Source organism: Periplaneta americana, chromosome 8, assembly GCF_040183065.1.
Source record: "Periplaneta americana isolate PAMFEO1 chromosome 8, P.americana_PAMFEO1_priV1, whole genome shotgun sequence".
NCBI classification, from domain to species: domain Eukaryota; kingdom Metazoa; phylum Arthropoda; class Insecta; order Blattodea; family Blattidae; genus Periplaneta; species Periplaneta americana.
The window spans coordinates 142,539,476-142,566,316 of record NC_091124.1 but is presented as its reverse complement, the minus strand read 5'-3'; the positions used below and the strand labels follow the sequence as shown (position 1 = coordinate 142,566,316).

At 36.7% G+C, this 26,841-nt stretch overlaps 1 protein-coding gene and 1 long non-coding RNA gene across 2 annotated transcripts in view; one reads left to right on the top strand and one right to left on the bottom strand.

The window, feature by feature from the left end:
• The window catches only part of LOC138705117 (CD2 antigen cytoplasmic tail-binding protein 2 homolog), a 204,877-nt gene that overhangs the window by 73,957 nt on the left and 104,079 nt on the right, over window positions 1–26,841 (bottom strand). The window contains exons 9-10 of the transcript XR_011333622.1: window positions 18,335–18,481; window positions 12,802–12,975 (exon numbers count right to left, since the gene is read on the bottom strand). The gene's annotated coding sequence lies outside the window, so the exon portion shown is untranslated. The remainder of the gene's footprint in view (window positions 1–12,801; window positions 12,976–18,334; window positions 18,482–26,841) is intronic.
• LOC138705121 (uncharacterized) overlaps window positions 10,164–26,841 on the top strand; it is a 55,860-nt gene continuing 39,182 nt past the window's right edge. The window contains exon 1 of the long non-coding RNA XR_011333627.1: window positions 10,164–11,044. This is a non-coding gene — a long non-coding RNA (uncharacterized lncRNA). The remainder of the gene's footprint in view (window positions 11,045–26,841) is intronic.

Sequence of the window (26,841 nt, the reverse complement as noted above, 5' to 3'; positions counted from 1 at the left end):
TCCCCTTTTTCCATTGATGCGGCTTTGTCCTCATTTTCCATTGATGCAGCAACTCCTGTGATGGTGCTTGTTTCAGGGTTTACATCCATCCTCCTTAGAATTTCAATTTCTACTTCTGGATCCAAAAATAAAATGACACACAGCATTACTGACACACAAATTTACAGTTTCCTGAGCTGTATAATCTTCCTTGAGGCACTTATTCCATATTGTTCCATTGAAACCTCGTTCACATTTTGGGTTTTTCTATGTAAGCACCTTGCCAACAACTTTAGGTCGATCAATCTCTTATATACAGATTTAATCTCTCTTACGATATCTATTTTCATGCCAGGTCCTTTGTGTTTGTATGTTTCTCCTTTGACTTTCACTACTTGGTAAGGACACCAACTCCCTTCACCCAATGGACGCTTAGCATGGAGAGGCTGATCATCATCTGCTGCGATATGGAACAAGGAAACCCAGATTGCTCTACAATTATCTTCTACACTGCCAGTATTGTCCCTCAAAGCAATGCCAAAGTAGTTCTGGAGGTTGTCAATAAGTTTGTGCGTTAGCCCCCCTCTACAACATAGATTGTTTGATTTTGCTAGTTGGCGTAGAGCATTTCCAACATGTTTTTAGCAATATTCCACACATTTAAATTTTATAATAATCTTTCCATTATATGGATCTAGTTCACACACCGTTTCACTGTCATTGAGTGGTGCACAACCATCTTCACATAGTGAACAGAGTCCAGTTTCCTTTGTGCTACTCATCTCGCAGGTTTCGTGGTATCCAAGTCGATTACCAGAGACACTTATCATATTTTCGATCCTACTTTTGAACTGGTTAAAATCTGGAAGAGCAGTTCGAAGTGACGGTAGTGCTCTTGTAGTGCCCAGAAAAATACCTAAACTCACAGATGATGCAGTCCCTTCAAAACTTTAAAATCAGCCATCATATTTGTCCTCTGAATGTAAACAAAAACGTGAAGAACCAGAAGAAAGACGAAAAGAAGCAGAGGCGAGAGATGGAGATGCGTTTAGCAAGTGGTTGGCAAATGACGTGATTTCAGATTTTAACCAATACAGAAGTAGGATCGAAAATATGAAAATTGATGGGTTCACGGTAATAGTAAATGATACTGAACGTTGTATTTTTGAAAATTGGCAGTACTTCTGTTGTGCCAAAGATTATCGCGAGTTTAAAAGTAATTAACGAACTTAGAATTATTATTTCAAACAACGACATTTCCATTGCTAGTTCTAAATTTAAATGGGTTCTTGGCAAAGATATGATAATGCATAAGTGGTCTAAATTCGACACTCTTTTGAGTCATTTGAATTCTTAAAAAATTTGGAATTTATCACCAAACGAGAAAATTGAACTAGCGTCAAACTTGTTGCGCAACTACTGCGATGAAGTTGACTAAAGTTCTGGACTATACAGTAAGGTTAAGTTTTTGAAGGAGCAAGCATAGGCGGAGTTATAGGGGGGTACATGGGGGACACTACCCCCCAAAAATTGTCAACTCCTTTACCGTTATACAGGATGATTCAAAACCTCTGCGACAAACTATGAGGGGTGATAGATCTAACAATAAGGAACTCTTTTTGTAAAAAAAACCTATGTTTTTTGACGCGTCGTTTCGAAGTTACCGTTGAAAATGTTTTTGCGCGGGCGTATGTCAGTGTAGGCGAATGTGTGCATCCCTGTTTGTTTGTTGAGATGTATGTAAGAGACGAAAAGGGCTGTTGTTGTTTGTTTACGTTTAATGTTCAATACCTTTTCCTTTCAGTTCAGCCTAATCATCAATTGAGAAAGGATGTCTACACTTTCCCGAGTTAGACGACATGGTAATGTGTTATGGGGGAGGCTCACGGAAACGGAAGAAGAGCTCTCCACATGTACCAACAACAGTTTCAAAACAGAAATCACCCTCACCACACAATGTCTGCTCTACTTTATCAGCGCCTTCGAGACGATGGGTCTCTTCGTCTCAGGCGCATTGGTGGAAGACTACGTAGACATCCATTCTAAATTGATGATTACACTGAACTGAAATGAAAAGGCATTGAACATTAAACGTAAACAAACAACAACAACCCTTCTCTTGTCTTACAAACATCTCAACAAACAAGGGTGCACACATTCTCATACATTGACGTATGCCCACGCAAAAACATTTTCAATGGTAACTTTGAAACGACATAGATTGTTTAACAAAAAGAGATCTATCACCCCTCAGAGTTTGTTGCAGAGTTTTTTAATCATCCTGTATATTAAAATTAGAAAATAATTAATTCAAAAGATGTTTTTTGTTTTCGTTTATGATTAAGTTTCTGTGCTTAATTGACGAATTAATGTTTTCAGACCATGTGTCTGGACTATAATATATTTTATTTTAAATTTCTGAATGTATAATAATCTCTATACATCATTTGAATGGGAATATTGAGAAACCACACACGTCCATAAAAGTAAAATTTTCAGGAACGACAAAAACCACACAGCTACTTTTATCTAATACTTTGACCCCGTAAAAAAATATATGTGGTTAAGTACAGTAAGTTAAAGATTTTCAGTAGATTTCATCCCTATGCGACATCTATTTTCCGAGAAAAAATATATAAAAGCCGTTGGATATGTGTTGTTTCTCAATATTTTGAACATAAATTAATTAGCAGAATACAATAAAATATTACATCTTTACTCACAACAAATGGTTTCTTTGCAAAATTGTCACAGATCATCAATATATCATTTTCATGTGTAGTATTACTGTAAACTTCAAAACAGAACAATAAAATTAAATTTTTATTCAGAATAAATTGTTACTTAGGATTGCAAATCCTTCACAGATCATCAATATAATAAAATATTCATTCATTTTCATGTATAGTCAAACTTTAAGCTTCAGAATAGAACGTTAAAATGATATTCTTATTCAGGAAAAATTGTTACTTATTTCTAAACATTCACAGATCATCAATATAATACAATATTAATTTATTTTTATGTGTACTCAGAGAGTAAACGTCGGAATAGAACAATAAAATTAGATTTTTATTCACAACAAAGGGTAAAAGTAAAAAGTAAATTGTCCACACCTGTGGAGTAACAGCTAGCGCGTCTGGCCGCGAAACCAGGTGGCCCAGGTTCGATTTCCGGTCAGGGCAAGTTGCCTGGTTGAGGTTTCTTCGGGATTTTCTCTCAACCAAATATGAGAAAATCCTGGATAACTTTCGGTGCTAGACCCCGAACTCATTTCACCGGCATTATCACGTTCATCTCATTCAGACGCTAAATAACCTACTAAAATAATAAAAAAAAAAGTAAATCCGTGGCGCTACAGCATATGAAGGACCAAGACTGACCAGCCGGTTGCTGGTCTCACGTCGACATGCTGAAGCAGAGGTGAACGATCATCCAACCAGACTGGAGGTATCGTGTGGTATTTTTAAGTAGGTTATTTTATGTCGCTTTATCAACATATTAGGTTATTTAGCGTCTGAATGAGATAAAGGTGATAATGCCGGTGAAATGAGTCCGAGATCCAACACCGAAAGTTACCCAGCATTTGCTCATATTGGTTGAGGGAAAACCCCGGTAAAAACCTCAAGCATTTAACTTGCCCCGACCGGGAATCGAACCCGAGTCACCTGGTTTCGCGGCCAGACACGCTAACCGTTACCCCACAGGTGTGCACTGGTATCGTGTGGTTAGCACGATGATGACCCCAACCGTTATAGCTGGTTTGCGAAACCGGATTTTCGCTACCTATCACAGTTCCCCAAGTACATCACGATGCTAGGTGCACATCGGTCCCATTAGTAGGCCTACACTAGCAGAAATTTCATGAGAAAATTTCTTTCCCCATGAGGACTCGAATGAGCGCGCATTCCTCAGAACAAAGGGTACATATTGCAAATTTAATCCTTCACAAATCATCAATATCATATTATAATACTCAATCATTTTCATGTGTAATCATAATGTAAACTTCCTGCACCCCTTCGTTTTCTGGAAGGAATCTGTGGGACTTTTCCAGATGATCAGTCTTTTGTTTATTAATTGGCGAACTTCCTTTATATGATATGGTTTTAGGGCTCTGAGGAATCAATGAACGTTCTGATAATACAAAAGTATGTTCCATTATTCTTCCATCTATGTGTACTTTTGCTTTTACAACTCCGAAATTTTCACTGGAGTAATGAAACTGATGGAATTCAGTTTAAAATGGTTCTTACTGAGAACGTGGGGTTCCTCTCACTTGAATTTCCAGAGACTATGTATTCTTGCGATAATGGTGAGGCCACCATTCTTTAAAATCAATATTTCAGTTCTTTCTGGAACTGTAACTTAAAGTAATTTTTTGAACTGACTAACTTTTTCAGTTTCCTTTCTATAACGCCAAAATCACGGTCGCAGGGGAGGAAGGAATGGCCTCTTATGGGGAAGTATTGTGTGATTGTTTCAAACCTTCCCTGTGCTGGGGAAAATTGTATTTAATATACATTGTTACCAAACTATAATAATTATTTTTAATTAATTGATGGTAAATCTTATGCATGTGCTGCCAATCTAAGAATCTAAAATATTGAGAAACCTCACAAGTTCTGAATATGTGTGGTTTCTCTTCATATTGGAAATAAGTTGAACTGAATTCTGGCATAGGATATGATGGAAGATGTAGTGTCCAGTGACGATTCCTCCATGAAGGATATGAGGATGATCCTACAGTTTAATTTCGTGCCTCTGAGGATAGAAAACATTTTAATGACAGATTTTATTTTTAATGCTTCCCGATGTAATAATTTTCTTCAAACTTTCACTTTCTGTCGTGAGTTGTCGCCACTGCACATCTCAGACCTTAGGAAAACTTTCCGAGGAACCATCCAAATATCTTACAATTAATATTACAGCAAACGGCTTTTTCTAGCAGTGAAGTTACAGACAGGGGTGAGTGCGGAGGGCGGGGTATGGCTTGCCTTTAACCGCATTTGAGGATATGACCGTATATCCTAATACTACGACCCTTCTTTCTGGGTGGTGGTGAGGAAACCCTATCAGAGACTACAATACGAATTTCAAGTACCCTTGTAGCCTCCTTAATTGCAGTTCATTGGTCATTTTAAAAGGCCGGAATAAATGAAATAATAATTTAAAATGATATAACATAAAAAATAAAATGAATCAAAACCAAAATTACATAAAAATAAATAAAATAAGCTATAGGCTAATAAAACACAAGAATTAACAGGACTTTCAGATGACAGGACTGCCGAACGAATATCTGAAGTTGCATTTGATCATTTAGAAGAATGTAACTGTAGCAAGAAATTAGTTGCGCATGCTTTATTATTATTATTATTATTATTATTATTATTATTATTATTATTATTATTTTATGTCTTGGTCATCAGTCGTCAATCTCATCCTACAAACAAAAAATATCACGAGTCGCCACTGGTAGTGTCTCTCTTCAGAATGATGCGTCCTGGTGTGTAGAATACAAAATGGAATGTAACTCAATTTCGTAAAAAAGTGGACATTTCGGGTTTCTCAATATTTCCATTCATTTGAGGAATGAAAGCATTGTAATGTTTCTTTTGTAACAGCCTGTACTCATGTGTTAGAAGTCTGCAGGTGTTCAGGCCGCCACTTGGAGAAATATAAATAACATACTGCACAATGTTGCAGAAAAAAAAAAAGTGATTCCGGTATAATGTGTAAACTTAAAGACGAGATAAATAAAATAATTAGAGTTTACATTAATTGTTATGATATCTTCAGGAAAGTAAGCTTCATATAAACAATTTTGTTAGCACTGTTACGTAATTTTATTGATGCATGCATGTATTTCTGTACGAAAGACAAAAACAGGGAGATTGTTTTAAGTTATGCCTATTATAATATGTACTAGACCTACAGTTCAAGCCCTATACAGCTCGGTCTGAAACATCGCGGATATGGATGTAAATGTAAGAAACAAATGCCCCTAAGGTAAATGATGTCCCCTCAAGAAAACTGTTCTCTCTCAACCTATGGGAGCAAGTATCACTGTTAACAACAAAAGCGCCGTAATACTCGATTGATATTTTAGTACAGGCATCCTTGAATTATTTTTCAAATCCGCCATCCTATAGAACAGCCGTGGCGAAAATATGACTCATGAGCACATTGTGGCTCGCAATGATATCTGTGCATTTCTCTTGCTTCCTGTCTTCCCCAACCCCACCCTCTCACTCACTGGAGTCAAACTCCGTTCCATTTGTGTTTGTCTCTGACCTGCGAGTGGCGTATCATCGCAATGTCTCTCTCAAAACCATGTACCTCTACAAATACGAAAGATTTTTTTCTGCCAGTATGATGAGAATATTAAATATTTGAATTGTTCACAAGTATTACGAGGAAAATGGTCGTATAACAAAACGGCATTTTACTACATGTCACTCATGAAACATTAAAAGGTTAAGTGTTATTATTATTATTATTATTATTATTATTATTATTATTATTATCTCTGTACGTCGATCCTTTTTCAGCGGATGTACGAATAATGCGGTTAGATCTTCTGTCTAAACTAACAGATTTACAATGTATTGTGATGTTAAATGAAAGCTAGATGTAAGGATTTCACAAATGTTGAACTTTTCAAATCTTGCCAAAAAATAAATATCCGAATTTTCGTTCTTTCGCTTGCTCTGTTCAAGCCATGTTCGCTGCAACTTACGTTTGTGAAAAGTTATTTTCAACAATGAAAATAGTAAAAACCAAATTTAGATCACGACTGACAGACAAATACCTTCGTGATCAACTACAACTGGCAGTAAGTGACTTAATTCCTGATTTTTGAAACTCTATCACAGAGACATTCTGAAGACAGTTAATTTTAGGTTGTGATAATGTTTCCTATGTTTCCTTGTTCATTTCTTTCTTCGTTACACGTGCTAAACATTAGTTTGAAGCCTTGTACTGTATAAAATTATATTTAAGTGCTTGACGTAAGGAAAATGAAAATCCGTTAATAAGTCAGACAGTTGCTTCACTTCCCTTTCGGGTGTCCACCTCCCTCCATAGGTGCTATGCACGTTGCAGGTTACACAGTGGCTCGGCGCACTATCACACTTTTGCCACGGCTGCTGTAGACAATTATGGAGTTCCACCATCCTCATCCTATCTAAGACAGCTATCCCACGTCTTGAGTCCACTCCCATGCTCAAATCCCTATTGATTAAAATATCTTTCTGAAAAAGCTTAGATATTAGAAGATCACGAGAAAGTTGTTAACTTATTACTGGATGAAATTTATGTTAAACCTGCAATTTCTTATAAGGGTGGCAAAATACAGGATTTCGCAGATAAATTGAACCTGCTACCACAGTGCAAGCATTTATGATTACGTCACTCTGTCAAACAATAAAGATACATCATAAAGTCTTTTTCCCGCAAAAAATTTGACTTCAGGAAAGCTTTACGAGTTCGCAGTATCAATTGTAAATATCCTGAATCAGTGCGGTTTTCGAGGTATCACTCTCATTTCAGACAACAATAGAATCAACTGGAACATGCTAGAGAAATATGTAATGGACGACTAACGTCTACTTTTAAGAATCCCTTCAAAATGGGAGTGGAGATGATTGCAACTACAGGGGAGATTTAGATGCTGTTGTGGAATGTGGTTGTGAAGATGTTATTTTTGTTTGTGAGGATGTTGAGGTAGAGGAAAATATTGTCGGACCATCTGATCTGTGCCCCCGTAAGATATGCGAACTGAACCGTAATTCCTTCTCAGCCTCGGTAATTCATTTCTCTCCCTGCATTCCTATCTCTCTCTTTTCTAGCTCTCTCCCTTTCTCTCTCCCACTACTCACAATTTTGAGCCTTCTTGCGGGACAGTTTATTTGCACTTGCAGTCCAGTGTTGTCAACTCAACATGAACACTGTAGCACGGAGTGGCGAAAGAAATATTATTAAGCAAGTACGTAATAGCATCTTGCGATGAAGAGAAACAAACAGGTCAATATCTGTTTCCTATAAATCAGGCAACGTAAAGAGCAGCTGCAATCACAGGTGGGGCTAATTTTATTTCAATTGATTACATATTAAAATTACTTAGTTAACTAATACTAATAATACAATATTTTTATGTAATTTATAATTTATATAGGCAGGTCAGAGCGCCTAACAAAGAAAATCAGGAGAGAGGGAGGCTGTACAGGAGATGAAGAGAAGAACAGACCAAGGGAACCTTTAATTCTTGTAGATGATATGAACCGATGTATTTTAAGAAGAAAGACACAAGAATTTTATACCGTGTAGAATGAAGTTCCGACATTGAAGAAATTACTGAAGATTGCGAGAGACAATATTTTCCAAGGTTGGAGAAAAACGCTGCGGAAAGTGATTCGAGACATGGGATTTAGGTTTCAAAAATGTAGAAATAGAAGATGTATTTTGATTGAAAGAAATGATATTGTAGCATGGAGGACCAGTTATTTATGATACTGTTTGACGAAAGTTTGGCAACATCCCTATTCGGCAAGATTCGTGGCTTGCTGTTTAACATGGTGGGAGCAAAGCAGGTGGAATGGAGTGAGTACAGGCGTTAACTTTTTCAAGAACGGCGACAGCGCTGAAGGGGCACAGATCCTATGGTCCGACAATATGATGGCTCTGATATAGGCCTACTACATTGCAGGTTATGTTGCCAAGTGTGTAAGTGTAGCAGTAAAGTGTGTTAGATGTAGATATGTTTTATACAGTCATCAGACATTGGAATATTCCAGTTATACAGTAGAATTGAATAATTATATAAGAATAATAGACAGAAAAGGACTCTTGTGGCGCACAATTTGTAAAAAAATGTGACTGTACTGGCATATAAAGTGTTTCAGTGTTTAATTTCGAACGAATATGAGAGCGACTTCATTAACCCTCTGCTGCATGAGTTATTTTCTCAAATAACGTTCAGCTGTTTTATTGGCGCCATAGACTCAGAGATACCAACTTCTTAAATTTTCTTCGACTCTGTCTTCGTCAGTGCAACAAATCAAAGGCATCTCTAGTCCCTATCATGGTGGAAGAATACCATTCTTCCACCATGGTCCCTATTTACACTTGCTATTTGTCGTTCGACTTACAGCGCGGGCGCATGCGCAGTACTAATTTCGTTCCTTTCCTTTCGACATCTGCTGAGTAGAAGCTGTTTCTATCATAGACTTACTAAATAACCGAGGTTTCTATTTCTGTGCGACATTTCCTAGGTGGGCCAGCCGAATTGACGCGACAGGACCCGAACATGGTTCGGAAAAGCAGTAGCAGACAACTTTTAATCAGCTGTTTCCATAGACTTACTAAATAACCGCGACTGTTTCTCTCTTTCCACGTGCTTTGTAGCATAATGTCAGAGTGGAACAAAAACCAAGTAATGAAATTAATCAAGCTTTACGAGGAATTTCCATACTTTTATGACATCAGAAATAAGGACTATCACAATAGGATTTGGAGGGAAAATGCACTGGAGTTTGTTTGTAAAAATTTGGAGTCTGTTCGTCCCAATACTATTCCTTCCGACATCAAAACAAATATAAAGAACATCAGGAGTCAATATGCAAGAAAAAAAAATAAACTTTCAATTCATTTTAATATAATAAATATCTATTGGACAATTTTGTTCCAGTTTGAAATCTTTACTGAGAACATGGAATAACCCTTTCTCCTGCCTTCTGGACCTCCATCTCCTTTCCCAGTCTCTCTCTCTCTCTCTCTCTCTCTTTTTTTTTTTTTTGGCTTCTCATTAGTGCAAACTAACAAAACACTTGAACCTGCAGAAGCTAAAATAGCTACTTTTTGTTGTTAAAATCCATTTTGTTCATTTAAAAGGCTCACCACATCATTCACACGTTGCTCGAGCTCAACAACTAGCCTCGAGTAGCAGACGAGAAATCTGCCAAGAGTGAACGGTGATACTACATTTAGCCGACAGAAAGCGCAACAACTTGCGTCGACTTGTGGACGAAAAATCTGCCAAGTGTAAACGGTGATGCCAGCGAATAGGGATTATAAAGAATGGACACTTCGCGTCGGTACCTTTGATGTAGCCGGACCGATTTCAATGGCCTTTAAGCCAGCTAGAGCGTCAGATTCTGCTTTCTCCCTAGAGCTGGCGCTGACATCACACCAGCTAGCAGTCGACACAGCGGAAATATAACACATATAATTAATACATCTAGGTACATTATGTACTCAAATAAAATAAATTGGATCCATAAAATAATAAATCCTTCATTAACTGTAATGTCTAGATTCTAGAGTTCCTTTATAATGAGAGTTCAGACGTTGACCCCAACAACAATTAAAATATGTAATGATTTGATAGCGCTGAAAATGGAAAAACAAAACTCTCACGAGAAGTAAAACCATATACCTATATTATATTATATACAAATATTAAACGAATTTGATACTTCATTTTATAATGTATTATATTATTTTATAATATAATTTATGATATCTGAAATATAAAATATTATTATTACAACTAGTTTGTCACTGAGAAATAAGGAAAAGCTGTTAACTTGAATTTATTTGAAGCAAAGCGTTACTGGATTATGCAATGAGGTAGGCGATGTTTGGATCCTGTGTCTCAACTCTATTCTCAATTATTATGTTAGCGTATGCTCGATTACACTACCTCTAGCGCTTGAAAGTGGAACTATCCGCTGGCGCACAGAGAAACAAAACACAGGAAAATTAACTCAGTGTCCATTCTTTATAATCCCTATTCGCTGGTGATGCTACATATAGCCGACAGAAAGCGCTTGATGTTGCGCGACAAATAGCAAGTGTAAATAGGGACTTAAAAACATTAATACGTAAACAATGTGAAAGTGTTAGTAATAGTGGTGACTTTACAGTGTGTGATGCCAACATTCCACAAGTATGCTAGTTTCTAGAGCCACAACTATATTGGCTGATATTCTAAAATGAAACAAGATAGTATTGCCGGTGCTTCAGGAACAAAAAGAAAAGTGCAGACTTTCATAAAAAACAGGTACGCTACCGGTAACAGTGTGTATTTAGATGACATCTGATGAATAACTTTACTGATTCTACTTCTTTAGAGAACTGCGCATTCCTGTCGTTTTTCTGTACTAACAGTAGTAAGAAACGAGCTTTGAATGATTTCCGCAGAATTTGGAATAGACATAGACAGATTTGAACTGCCAACATAGAAAACAAAAAAATCATTACCTGTTCAAGGGGGCCACACTCAATCGCTTTCACCTTCATCTTGACAATAATAAAAGCCAAAACTAACCTAACCTAACACTAAAATCCTAAACTAATCTAACCTAACCTAACTTGTCACAGATTCGCCTATACAAGGCATAACAAAAGCCTAAACTATCCTAACCTAACCTGTTACAGTTTCGTATATGCAAAGCATAATAAAAGCCTAAACTAACCTAACCTGTCACTAAAATCGTAAACTAACCTAACCTAACTTTTCACGGATTCTCCTATACAAGGCATAACAAAAGCCTAAACTATCCTAACCCAACTTGTCACAGTTTCGTATATGCAAAGCATAATAAAAGCCTAACCTAACCTAACCTAACTTTTCACAGATTCGCCTATACAAGGCATAACAAAAGCCTAAACTATCCTAACCTAACCTGTTACAGTTTCGTATATGCAAAGCATAATAAAAGCCTAAACTAACCCAACCTGTCACTAAAATCCTAAACCAACCTAACCTAACTTTTCACAGATTCGCCTATACAAGGCATAACAAAAGCCTCAACTAACCTAATCTAACCTGTCACTAAAATCCTAAACTAACCTAACTTTTCACAGATTCGCCTATACAAGGCATAACAAAGCCTAAACTATCCTAACCTAACTTGTCACAGTTTCGTATATGCAAAGCATAATAAAAGCCTAAACTAACCTAACACAGATTTGCCTATACAAGGCATAACAAAACCCTAAACTACCGTAACCTATCCTGTCACAGATAAGTACGTAAGACATAATAAGTCTAAACTAACCTAGCCTTACATAATAAAAGTTTAAACTAACCTAGCCTGTCATAACACTCCATTTTCTTATCCCTGCACACTTCCCTGAGGTATGAAAATGGCCGAATTTCTATGCCGCTGGAACATTGCAAACTAGCGTGAAACGTTTGTAATGTCTCGTATGATATGTTGGTACGACATGTAAGACTCCTGAACATGCATATATCCACAATAGGAAAAGAAGTCAATCAACGCTCGTTTAACAACCGCAGTACGTAGCAATACTAGTAGTAGTAGTAGTAGTAGTAGTAGATAAAATAATAATTATGCTGATTACTGTCTTGTTAATATAATTTACTATTAACTAGAGTAAATAACGCCAAGCACCGCTATTAAATATACTCAAGAGAAATGGCATGCAGAGCATGCCCCATTTGTATGATGTCACGATTCTGCTATCCAGTCCTGATAAAGAACTTATAGCGAAGGCCCCAGCAGACCCTATGAATGAATGAGTGTATGCCCTCTTGTTCTCCTTTGTATCCACTGTCCACGTAGAACTACGTCTTTCTCCTCAGGAGGTGCCTATCAGTGATAACTCTGGATTTTTTTTTTCTTGTTAGGAGGAAGGGAGGGAGGGAACATCCCACGCACTACGACCTGAGGTCTATTGTACACCCTCTATATGGGATGAGTTGCATGCCCACCGATCAATCCCCTACGCGCACTGACCTAACCACTTGACCCCCTTAACTATCGGACACAACAGCCAACAAAGTCCATGTACCACTCCTGCTCCGGCAACCCCTCCAAGGCTCCCTTAACGGTCTGAGGCAGAAGTCCTCCACAGAGAAGGTTTGCCCCAGGTTCCGTTGCAGAAGCTATCCATCATCACTTGAATACAATCCACAGAGGCCGGTTGAGAGAGCCAGGAGCTTCGGAGGGCCGCCTGTAGAACGATCTGAAAACCAGAAGAAGCAACGGGATGATGAATGAAAGGATGATAGGGGAGGAAAGGAAGTGGCGAAGTTGAGTGGGGTTCCAGTCGCCTGATAAAGTTACCTGATATTCACCTATAGGAGTGAGGGAAAAACCCCGTAAAAACCTTACCCAGGCATCTCGTCCCGACCGGGAATCGAACCCGTGCGCGCTGAGTTCGGAGTTAGACTCGCTAACTCTTCAGCTACAACAGTGGACTAACTCTGGAATTAACTGTCACTGTCCTGGTGGAGTGGAAGAGAAGGCCTGATGGCCTTAGCTTTACCAGAATAAATAAATAAATTAGTATCAATAATAATAATAATAATTATTATTATTATTTTTATTATTATTATAAATAACCCACACTTGTTCTCCTTGTCTCCTCAGCAATTAGAATAATAGTTGGAGCAATGGCTAGAGAATTGTATAGACCATTTTTTTTTAAATGAGAGATTCTGACCTTAACAAATCAGTACATATACTCTTTAATAAATTTCCTCTTACGTAATAAAGAAAATTTTCTAACTAATTCAGCCATACATAGCACAAATACCTGCAGAAAGAATGATTTTCATACACCATCATCAAATTTATCATGCTATCAAAGGGGAGTGAGTTACATGACAATAAAAATTTTCAATGGTCTTCCTGAAGACATTAAGAATCATTACCAAATCACTGCGTTATTTAAGGTGAAACTAAAAAATTACTTAATATCTCACACATTTTATTCTGTAGATGAATTCTTGACATTTCACAGTAATGAGTAAATATTTTAGTACTATTAAATGGTAAACATATTGCATTGTATAATATATTATTGTTATTAAGGTACCGGTATTAATTCTGTATATATTTTATATTTGCATTTTTATATGTTAAACGTAAGAAATGGATATGTTAGTCTATATTCTATGCTATAAAGCAACTGTAAGAATATTATGGAAAAAATTAATCTATCTGCCTGCCTGCCCATCCATCTGTCTTCACCTTGATCGTCTTGTATTTTCTTTGTTTATGTATTCCCTATTTTCTCCTTGTATTTTGAGGAAAAAAAAGTTACATTTGTTCGTACCAAATTTTCTCTTTAAAGGACAAAACTAAAATTTTTTCAAACATCTATTATCATAATACACTGCTCTCTTAAACTGACTGAGCATATTGGGAATTCAATCAATAGCTTTCCCAAAATAGGCTATGAAAAGTTTCATATAAAACAATGGAAGATAAAATTAATGTGCATTAAATTGTGAATTATTTGAAAGAAACATCATATATTCTGTGTGACAATGTCATGAACTGTGAAGGAACGAAGGTACTTGCATATCATATGAAATATACACTGTCTACATATCGAAATAATGGTCTTTATACATTGGGAGGAAAAAACAAAACAAGAAAAATATATATTTTTGCTGCCAAACACTTCGCCATTCTATTTCATCACGTTCGTTTGTATCCTGGCAGTAATATTAATGCAATTTTTAGACACCAAAAAATGTTGTAAAGTGAGTTTTCAATACATATCATTACAGCTTTAAAGAAACTATTGAAGTAATGTCTATAAACTACAAACAAATATTATATGTAGGCTACAGATATACTAGGTTTGAAGATTATGGCTATAGAAACAATTGAGACAAGATACACACGTACGGAGTGTTGACAAATTTATACGGATGAATCTCTTATGTCATATTCAAGAGGTGCAGAAACTGGGATGAATATGTCCTGTCTTTTCATTTTACTATTATGTAGGAGAATATACAACAAATTTTTAAGTTACTGCTATTTACATAGGCCTATTACTTACAAATGGCTTTTAGAGAACCTGGAGGTTCATTGCCGCCCTCACATAAGCACGCCATCGATCTCTATCCTGAGCAAGATTAATCCAGTCTCTACCATCATATCCCACCTCCCTCAAATCCATTTTAATATTATTCCCCCATCTATGTCTAAGCCTACTCAAAGGTCTTATTCCCTCTGGCCTACCAACTAACACTCTATAGTTTGACAACTTCAAGTGAAACCCCGTAAAATACGCCAACTTCTGGAATCTCTCTCTTTCTTTCTTCTCTCTCCCTCGCTCCTCGTCATTCAGTCACCAATCACCATGTAAATATCTGAGAGGGTGCGTGTGGGCATCGTGACCAATAGAAGAACCACTCTCCAGTATAACCACAATAACGGATTCTTCATTTTTGCCTCTTCTGTCGGCTAGGAAGGTTCCATTATGATAGCATTGCAGGCAACTAGTTAACCTTTTAAAGCTTTTGTTAGCAGGTTTGACAAACTGTGAGTGGACCTGCAAGTACACAGTGCATAGTGCTCTCTCCCTTCCCCCCGTGCTTTCTCACTTGCTCCTCCCCAAGACAGCCAGCACTCACGTAGTAACTCTGTCAGGGTTTGAGTTCGATTTGTCAATCTATATATGCATTTCTGGCTATTTACATATTACGTTTGCAAAATCTCTTATACAGATTAAATAAATTCTAATTATCAGATTGAAGGGCAGCCATACAGACTATAATCTTACAATAGACCACAAAAAAGGCTGAAATACAAGATTATAAAAAAAGATGCATTATCTAACTAAACTACAGAAAAAAAATAGTTGATTCCTTCCCATTGTTACATAAGGAAAATGAAACAGCAGACTTTTGGCTAAAAAGGGAACTGAAATTTTACAACAATCCAATAACAGACTTCCATTTTATTCTGTAAAACAACTAATCAGTTCGATCAGTTCTAATCAGTACTTCTAAGTAAATTCAGATCTGCCCAAAACAATAAAATTCGGATGGAGCAAATGATACAACCTGGAAATTTTGAATGGTTAACCCCGAGATAATCCCTCAAGGGCCTCATAAATCAGGTTGATAACAAGTCATGTCATGATTATTTGACAAGCCACCTGAACAGGATAGGAATTTCAACATACATCAGCCCGTGTACGGTATTGTGTGATGCAAATGAAGAAATGAACATCGAACACATCAAGGGATGCAAAACATTGCTACAACAAGATAACATCGTACAAAAATATTGGGATACAAGACAGCGATTGACTTATTGTCAAGTGCTTAGGATCTGGACCAGCAACAATATATCACCTGTACAATCTAAGTACAACATTCGTATAAAAATATGTAACATTCAGGAAGGTAAACATTACACTGCAACCAGACTTGCAATCGAAGTTCATGTTGTAAACATGCCGCGTTCCTACAGTATGTGGGCTGTACTTTGTAACTTCGGTGCACAACCTGAGACTGTATCTTGAATAAAATCGATTAGGCACGTTACCAGGGGCGAATTTAGGCCTAGGCAGACTAGACAGCTGCCTAGGGCGACAGATTTGAGGGGCGGCTTTTAAGCTATTACTGTTAATTTTTTTTTTTTTACATTTTTTAAAATTTGATTCATAACTCTTTAAAAGAGTACATGAACTTAAACGCACATTGAAAAAGATATCAATAACATTGGCAACAATCAGTTAAAATTTAATCAACAGTATGCCAAGGAAAAATGACAGTTTTTCAATATTAGTGTCACAATGCAATAATAGTACCTTTTTTAATGTTATGCCCTCTCATCGTGAGAGTCTCACGAAATACCATTAAAGAACTTACTGGTATTATATAATGATACGTTAGGAAGGCAAATCTCGTTGCTCGCAATCATAAGCTTTGTGATGAAATTATGAGAGAGACGCTGCTCTGTCATAAGAGTAGCCAGTATCAACACTCAGTAATCCCCATGCAGACTTAAATTCAAAGAAAATACCGCCAGTCATTGTATCAGCCGGACGCTTGGGAGTTCAGTTTAATTTGAAACGGTAAAGAGTGCAGTTGTTTTGTACCTAGGAGACATATTTTAATTTTCATTATAATAAGTGACAGTCGGAAAAATGTCAGTGGTTCTCAATACCGGAAACACATCTGATTGAGGTTATGGCTGATATGTAAATCTATTACCAGACAGTACATCTCATTTGACGATATGTATCAGAGGATGAACTGCATCTAAAATCTGATTAGTGTAATATGTAGCTAGTCAGCGATGTATGCAATGGAGGGGGAAAGGAACTGGTCACCCTACCCCATTATCTCCTGGCCTAGTTGCCTTATGAGTGATGCCTTGATGGTGTCACTTGTGGGGTCCATACCTGTCTTCAGACAGTTGACTAAATAACAATACCAGAAACTCGAGAAAGACAAGGCAATAAAAAGAGAGGAAATGGTGAGAAAAAGTGCAAAAATATGTGTTATTTAAAAAACAAACATAGCCAGCTTGGTCCAGTTCGAGTCCAGGTACATCAGAGTGTAATAATGTGGTGAACAGTAGTTTCTGAAAATAGTGCAGCGTGTGGTTTATTTTAGTCAGGCGTTTCTGATATTAGAAACAGTAATAATGACGCAGAATCAATTATTTCATTTGATCCAAATGACGCATATAGGGCGAAATAAGGGGCAGAAATATTTTTCTCTGCCTAGAGGCGCCAAGTAGTTAGATTCGCCCCTGCACGTTAACACACCGAATGGTGCAAGAAACATGATGCATGGCACATGGAGTGTGACACATAACGCCATGTTATTTGATCTAACGAGCCATTCAGTGTGGAGTCATCAGATGGAGATCTTCTGCTATTGTCAATAATAAGAATGCGAAGATAAAGGCATAGGTTTCGGATTCATTGGTTCAAAACGTTGAAAATCATGGTGCTTGTAGTGTTTTTATTGGTAGAGTTAGCACAGGATCCAGAAAAATTCGCAGAATATTATAGAATGTCCAAAGAATCATTTGAAGATACGACAAACTGTAAATATTCCTAATAGATGGAAAACATGTATGAGTATTACACAAGCACATGGACTTTTCACTCTGATTTCTGTTGAAGACTTGGGTAGAAATAGTGTTGGTGCTAGGGTTGGCAACTATTTTTGAAGAAAATACGGGAGACTAAGTGGTCTACAATATTTGACATAAAAAATTGAAAAATTATTAAATTCAGTTAGCGGCACTAAAAACAATTTTATTCTACATTTTGGCAGTTAGGCTTAAATTAAAGTATTTTGAGATATTTTACCTAGCGTAATAGTTTCAAACAAATTGTAAAAATTACCTACATGAATAGTTGAAGTTGACTGTGATTTGCAGTTCTGATTTGATTAAAGTGTCGCTCTCCTTTTTCGAACATCTGAGGATTGCGAGACTTCATATGTGAGTATAGGTATATATCAATGTTAACAGTATTAAAGAAAGCTTGTTAAAATTGGCCATAAAGTCATTTAAATATGTGCTCCAGGAGCACTGCTCCTGCATATATGACTTACCGGTATATGTCTAAAATGCAGGTAGTAGGCCATTGATGATATAATGAGGAGAGTTCGGCTGGCACCATGGATCGTGTCCTGGCATAGCTCAGTTGGAAAGAGCACTCAGCACGCAGAGTTGAGAGGTCCTGGGTTCGATTCCCGGTGCTGGAACGAATTTTTCTCAAAATTAATAGGTATCTACATGTTGACTACTAACAAAAAATAGTAGTCTCGATTATTGAATGAGGATGGCGAGACCTCATATATGAATGTATGTATGCATGCATGTATATATATATATATATATATATATATATATATATATATATATATATACATACATACGACACTTTTCATAAAAGAAACACTCTTTGTATTAGCTTAGCTGCACATTTCAGTGCATCTCTGGAACAACAGAATCCATCATATAAATCACCTTCAACCATATAAAAATTAAATGTTTCAAATAAATTTTTATATTATGCAAAAATAAGGGAGAAAAAGGATCGAAGAGAAGAAAAATGTGGAAGTTGGGAGACTGTTAAAAATTGGGGCTAAATACGGGAGAGTTGGCAACACTAGTTGGTGCTGTGCTGCCCATTACGCCGTATGATGACCGACCTACAGATGAAAATGTCTATACGAGGGATAGGTCAGTTTCTTATTTTTTTAAGTCTAGCGTAGCTCTTCCTTGGCAATTAATTCCCAGTGGCTTAATAAAACTTGTTATGAAGTGGGATATTTATATTTAAGTGAAGATTTATATTTTAAAACAAATAAATAAATGAATGAATACATATACGAGAACTAAATAGCTACTTTCCCGGACAATCCTATTTCAGTTTATGTTTTACTTCTGCAGCTATCTCCGCCCAAATTTTATCTCTGAGATTCTTCTTTGAATAATCTGCTCCTGTATAGTCGTAAATAACTGGATACCTCTTCATCACATTAAATTTCTGGTAGTTCATGATGATCGGAAAGTGTACACTGACAACTGAACTCTGGGCTGTAGTGGCCAGGTTGCATGAAGTACGACACAAAGAATCAGCATGTTTTATCTTGGTTATGATGCAAGGCACATGCATTATGTTGCTTGTGTGTTGCATTATCTGGCCTGACTAGTAGCACCTAAAGGCGTTCGTTTATTCTACTTTGATGCATGCTTAATGTTCCATGCATACTGCTTCATGTAACTGTATCGACTGGTGTGTATCAGTGGCGGCTCCTGCGTATTTCTTAAGAGGAGGAAAGAAGGTAACAGGACGAAATGACACCTTCTTGAATGAAACATGCTGCAAATTAGCCAACATGCACACATGTAAGACCAGGTAGTGTTGGGGTTGGCCTTCCCTTCTGTATAGCAATAATCTGTTCTTGTAAACTGAGTTTCCTAAATTTTCCATAAAATATAATGTTTTCACTTCCATTCATTGTTGAATAATTGCACAAATTAACAATTACAAGGAAATTCACCTCGCAGCATTTTTCGAGCACACTACAGCATCACACGTGTTGGAAGAGACTATAGCTACTAACACGTAATCGGAACTGCGGAAATGGGAATGGGAAATAATTTGAGGAAAGCGAGAACACAGCACCCACCCAAGTGGTCTGTGTTGCCACATGTACATTTTACAAGTTCAGTATCACATGCTTTTGAAGAATATCAGTTCTTGTAAAGTCATACTACCATTATTGTTCAAAGTTGCCGGTGGCCAATTTTTTATGTTAAAATAATGTAGTTTGGAGTACCTACTTTCAATTTCAAATATATTTGTACAAAACTGACAACTTGGCTGTTGCTCTGTCTAGTAAACAATGAATAGAAGTGAATTTCAGGGGCCAAAAGGATCTGTGATACCAATGTAGAACTACTTCCTCTTTGTTTTATATAAACACGACTTTAACTTTCAAATATCCTTGAAAGTTTCAAACCATGAATAGTAGCCTATATAAAGTGCAATGAATAATATTTTTGGTTTATAATTTTAGAAAAAAATTTATACGGTGTCTTTCATAGCGTTGCGTTAAAACTGTTTTATTGTGCCTCCTCCTAGATGTGTTATAGTCTGGTTGAATGCAAGATCGTTAGATGGCAGCGGTAGCAAGCTTGCTGCACGACCAGTCGGTTTCTATTTCCCGCCCATGACTGATTCAGAGGAGGATCTCCTCCCTCTCCGTTCATTTACTCGCTTTAAAACTCTGCTTCTTTCTCTGGCCACTAGTGCGCTGTTGTCTATGTGTGCTAACTGCAGTAAAGGAGGAATGTCTTGGCTTTCCTCCGCACAAACAATTTCGCATCTTTCTTAGAGTTTTCTAGCAGCACATGAGCGCGCATCGTTTAAAACTCGATCAACCGAGGTTTTCTTATAGCTGTGAACTTAAAAATTATCGAATCTTCCTTGCATTTCAAGGCACATATTTTATTTGGTATTTACTTTCGAAAGAAGAAAAATGTGAGGAGGACGTTCCTCCCTTCCCTCCCCCGAGGAACTGTCTCTGGTGTGTATCCTGTCTTACTTGAACTGCTGTGTTCCATAGCTTGTCGGTTTTTCGCTGTGACATCAAAAGGGGTTTAGCAAGCTCGAACTGCATTAAGTGTGATTGTGCAAATAACATTTATTTCAGTCTTCATCAACAGTGAACATAGAGTGTATTGAACAAAATACAACACACTTTACTGCTACAGAGTATATATGCAGAGTACTTTTTATCATTACTGTTACATCAGGTTAGTTTAACATTATGGGTGATATTCATAGACATTTCGCAGCATGCACTATGAGCGTACTAAGCTAGCCCCCTGCTATCCACTGGTTACTTGTACAGAATTCAAATCATATCAAATCGCTTTCACTGATTTATGAATACGAAAAACGCTGATCATCCACTGGAATACGGCCCTAAATGTTTAACACATCACTGCCACTTTCTAGCATGCCATATTGTATTTTTGGTCCAGGGAAAATACACTTCTTTTACAGTAATACTCGTAAAAAATAGGAACGTTTTTGTAAGAAAGTATTAATATTTTCTCTAGACTAGGGTAACCAGACGCCCCATTTTTAACGGGATTGTCCCTTTTTTCAGCTTCTTGTCCCCTGTCCCGAGAAAAGTATGCTCGGTGCGCCAAATGTCTCGTTTTTTTAAATGGCATCGCATTTCCCTAAATTATCATTAAGATATTTATTTTTCTTTTATTTTATTATGAAAGATAAATACATTAACTTAGTGTTACAAACATAATTCAGATTGTAAGTTTTGTGTTAGGAATACCTGGTACCAATGCATCATCAGAAAGAGTGTTTTCGTTGTTGAATTCAATTTGATCTGACGAAAGGAATCAGTTTCCAGTTAAAACCATAATCACAAAATGTAATTTCAAAAATGTGTCTTGCATGGACTTTTATAGTTTCTTGAAGGAAAAGCCAACACTTCTACAGCAAATTCACTCATCAAAGAAATATGATGCAAATTGTACAGTTGATCTTAATGGAGAATGTTAAAATACTTATTATTTCTCAGTAATATTTGCAATTACCATGGACATATACCGTATATGTTTAACATAGGTACACATGAGTGAACTGGTGTTAAATTTCTTGAATATCACCACTGGTTAAAAGGTAATATGAGGCAAAAAATTTTGTCACGAAACAAGTTCAGAATACAGTGACATGAATATAATTGTAAGGTCCAATTAATCTGAAGTATTTTTAAACAGATAAGTTAACCTATTTAATTCAGACTAGCTGCCACATAAAAAATTGTCAACAGTGACTTAAGCCAAGTATCCATACTACTCTATTACATACTCTTCTCACTTTATAGATCTCTTGGGTATGGAACAACAAGTTTTGATGGAGAAATCACTGCAATAAGTGAAAGTCTCAGGAATCTTCTATGCCACATCAATAAATTTAAGAATGCAGTTATTTTGTCAAACTCCAAAACAGCTATTCTATCAATAGTCTCTAAACATACACCTTCATCTCAAACAGCAGAAATAACTAAAATGCTCTCTCAATTAATATTACTCAATAAAAGAATTGTATTCCAATGGATACCAGCCCATTGTGGAATCCTGGGAAAAGAGATTGCGGATGCATTAGCAAAGAAGGGCAGCACTGCTACTTACAGACCTGTTACTAACTCTACGTATTACTCTGTGAAAAGATTTATTAAATCTACATACTTAGACTTCAACAAACAAAATTTGATAAACAATCCCAAAGGAAAAAATGGAACTCTCTGCATCATAATCCACAGTTAATTCCTGATTTACCACGAAACTCGTCTGTGGCTGTATTTAGATTGGCAACAGGCCATGGTTGTTTGGCCAAACACCTGCATAGAATTGGAATATATCAGTCCCCTAACTGCCCATTATGCAACTCAAACCAAGAAATGGATTCGGAACACCTCAAAAACTGTGCTTCAGTGGCTGGCCATGATAATATCTTTGAAAAATATTGGAGTGCAAGAGGTCAAATGACTTTATTGTCAAACGCCTGGCATTAGAAAACAACAATTATTATAGCCTAGTTATTGTAAACAGTGTAGTATTTATTACTTTAATATAAATAAAACTGGACCTTATTGCTCACTGACATTATATAAACACAAGTAGGCTAATAATGAATGTTTAGATAAAATGTTGATTCATGTCAACTTTAATAAATGTCTCGTTTTTTTATTTTGTAAATCTGGTCACCCTACTCTAGACCAAAAATACACCATGGCATTCATAAGAAGTGGCAGTGATGTACTGAAACAACAATATTATAATAATAATACTTTACTGCTATGAGGGCTATTCATAAAGTAACTTCCGTTTTCATATAGCGTGCGTAACAACAGAGACAGTGGCGCCGCTCTTGCAGTGGAGTGTACCTTGAAGCAGTATGCATCAAGCAGCGGTAGAGTCAAGGTCGTGTCTTTGTTCCTGTCAAAATGTGTGCTGCAATTGCAAGTCCCGCCAGGTGTGAGATACTTTCTGTAATAAGATTTCTTGTGGCCAAAAACTGTAAAGCCAATGAAATTCATCTCCAATTTTGTGGAGATTATAGGCCAGACATAATGAGTGAAGGTGGTGTAAGACAATGGTGCCGTATGTTCAAAAATGGGCGAACCAATGTCCATGATGAAGAGAGAAGTGGTCGACCGAGTATCATGAATGCAGATCTGATTCGTTGACGAAAAGGTTAGAGCAAACCGCAGGTTTACCATGTCAGAGCTTAGTGAGGATTTTCCACAGATTAGTCGTACTCTTCTGTACAAGGTGATTACCGAAGAGTTGGGCTACGACACTTTCTGCCAGATGGATGCCTAAACTCCTGAGGAGCAAAAGGCTCAGCAGATGAGGGCAGCAGATGAGACTTGGGTGCTTTATGTGAATGCAGAAACAAAACTTGAATCAATGCAGTGGGGCCATACTCACTCCCCGATAAAATCCACAAAGTGTCGTCAAACACTTTCCACAAGGGAACTTATGACAACTGTCTTCTGGGACAGAAAAGGAAATTTGCTAGTGGAGTTCTTGGAGAGGAATGCCACTTTTAACGCTGAGCGTTACTGTAACACACTAACAAACTTGAAAAGGGCCATTTAAAACAAACATCGTGGCATGTTGAGCTCTGGGGTGATTTTCCTGCATGACAACGCTTGGCCGCATAGAGCGTGTCGTACTGCGACCAAACTGCAAGAGTTGACTGGGAAGTATTGGATCACCCTCCCTATAGCCCAGATTTGGTGCCTAGCGATTACCATCTCTTCATGCACATGAAAACGTGGCTTGGCTCGAAGCGCTTTGACAATGACGAAGAGTTGAAAACCAGCATTGTAGGTTGGCCGAATTCTACAATTGCGGAATTTCAAAGCTCGTCAAACGCTATGACAAGTGTCTCAATGTGACTGGAAACTGTGTGGAAAAATAAATTAGGGTGTATAATTTCAAACGTATTGTAACCCAATTCTGTAATGTTATTCACAGGTTTGTAAAAAATAAACTGAAGTTACTTTACGAATAGCCCTCGTAGAACAAAGATACATATTGCTTTTTTTTATATAAAAACATTCTAACATCCCCAGAAAGAGTTAAGTTCCATACTCGTGCTCAGAGGGCATTCCACATAAGATATTTTATTAAATAACAGAGTAAAAAGTAAAAAAAGAAAAAGAAAAAAGAAGAAGAAAAAATATATCACAATAAATGAATCTTAAATTTTCTCTCTAAACAGCAATTTTTAATTGATTTTTTGAAATAAGGAGTATTAGTAAATTGTATATTTGAGAATTTAGCTATTAAGCTATCATGTTATAAAGCCTTGGACTGAAGTTGCTACTGTGATGCTACAGCTATGATACATTTAGGTTCTGTTAAGCGTAATATGTGTTTTCTGATCTTTTGGTTTTATATTTATGTGAATATAAATTAAATATATTTCGGTTTTTTATGTACGAAATTCAATAATACATCTTGTTATAAATATGATGGAAGTCAAATACTTTAAATCCTGAATACAACAGTTCTGAAGGATAATCAAGAGTTTATTAAGGCATAATTTTATTATTCTTTTCTGTAGCAGAGTTATTGGCATGAGGGAGGTACTATTAGCACTATATTAACTTTCTTAAACATCAACCATAGTACACCAACTATTTACTTTTCTTACACATAATGCTACCACCACCACTAAAAAATTTTGATCAACACTTCAACCATTAATGCTTCATTATACTAGGGTAGACGTAGCATTTGTGGCCAGTGCACCATTAGTGGCCATTTTCGAATTTAAAATGTTATATTAAGTGCCTAATTTAGTTCTGGCAATGGGAATCATGCTAACATGTTCCAGTGTGTTGCTGTGCAACCATGATTCTGATTGGTTGCCATTCAGCTCCAATCTTTTGTTGTACAAAATGGTTAATTCATAAATGTATTGAAGTTGTGCTTCTTGCTTACGTATTTTCTTTAGAGTTGCAGGTAAGAATTACAATATAAAACCTGTACTAGTTTCTATAAAGTTACATGATATTGTTGTTGTGATCCATCTCAAAGCATAAAGGTATCTACTGATATTCAGTATTTTATGAAAACATAATCACAATCCTTGATACCAGGGATGGCCACAAATGGAACATGAATGTAGTATCAAGCACCATTTGTGATCACAATAATGACCACAAATAGGGGTTACTTAAGCACCATTTCTGACCACTTTTGAAATGTATTATTCCAGTTAGGAAATTCTAATATTTTGTTTTTTCTTTATTTTATTTTTTTACAGCACTTTTACTTAACATGAGTTCTAAGAAAAATCGTGAATACAAAAGAAAATTATTTCAATATTCGCCATCAAAAGTATCACGTGCTCTGTGTGCAGTGAGAGATGGAATGAAAGTTGCAACAGCTGCCACAACCTTTAATGTTCCCAGATCTACGTTAAGGAATAAACTATCAGGACGTGCACCTGAATCATCTGGAAAAGTTGGACAGTGTGCGGTTCTCGGAGATGTTGCTGGCAAAATGGTTGAAAAGTTGTGCGAGGTCTGGATTTCCAATAAATAAAGAAAGCTTGCTGGATTATGCTGAAAAAATTGTACGAAACTGTAAACTAAACACACCATTCATCAATTGCAGACCTGGACGTAAGTGGTTTGATGCATTTATGAGAAGACATCCTGATCTAAGTATAAAAGAAGCAGAGCATATCAACAAGGCTCAGGGATTAATCACAGAGGAAAAAATCCGGAATTGGTTTAGGGAAATTACTGATCTGCTTACTCCTGAAGAACAGGAAATATTAAATGATCCCCAGAGAGTGTGGAATTGTGATGAAACTTCATTCTGCCTTTCACCCTCAGGAGGCTTAGGTCTAGCACCCAAAGATGAGCATGTTTATGACACGTCAAAGACTAGTGATAAGGAGAACATTACAACACTTATCACAGTGAATGCATCTGGAGTATTGGCACCTCCTCTGACTTTGTATAAATATGAAAGAATTAATATGACAGTTGTGAAGCAAGCAAATTGAAAAAAAAAAAAGCAGAAAGAGAATGAAATTAAGAAGAGGCGTGAAAATAAACAGAAAGTGTCCTAAAGATCAAAAACTAAAAATCAAAGGAAGATGGAAGATGAAATAACCACATCCGAAAGTGACATTGCTATTTCATCTGAATCTGAACTTTGTGACGAATCCAGTGATGAAAATGTTCATGCCAAAGAGGCTGAAGTAAATGATTGGGTACTTGTTGCATTTAGGCACAAGAAAAGTGTCCGAAGATTTGTGGGTTTAATACAAGAAAAACATATTGATGGATGGCTTGTGAAATTTGCTAGACGAGTTGGGGCGAATAAATTGAAATGGATTGTAAATGATGACATATCAGTAGTTGACAATGAACAAATAGAAAGAGTGTTATCTCTTCCCAAATTCCATGGAAAAGATGACCGTGCAATATGCTTCAATTTCTCTGGAGGCTTTAAACGTTTGAATGTGGAGTGATTTTTCTGTTTA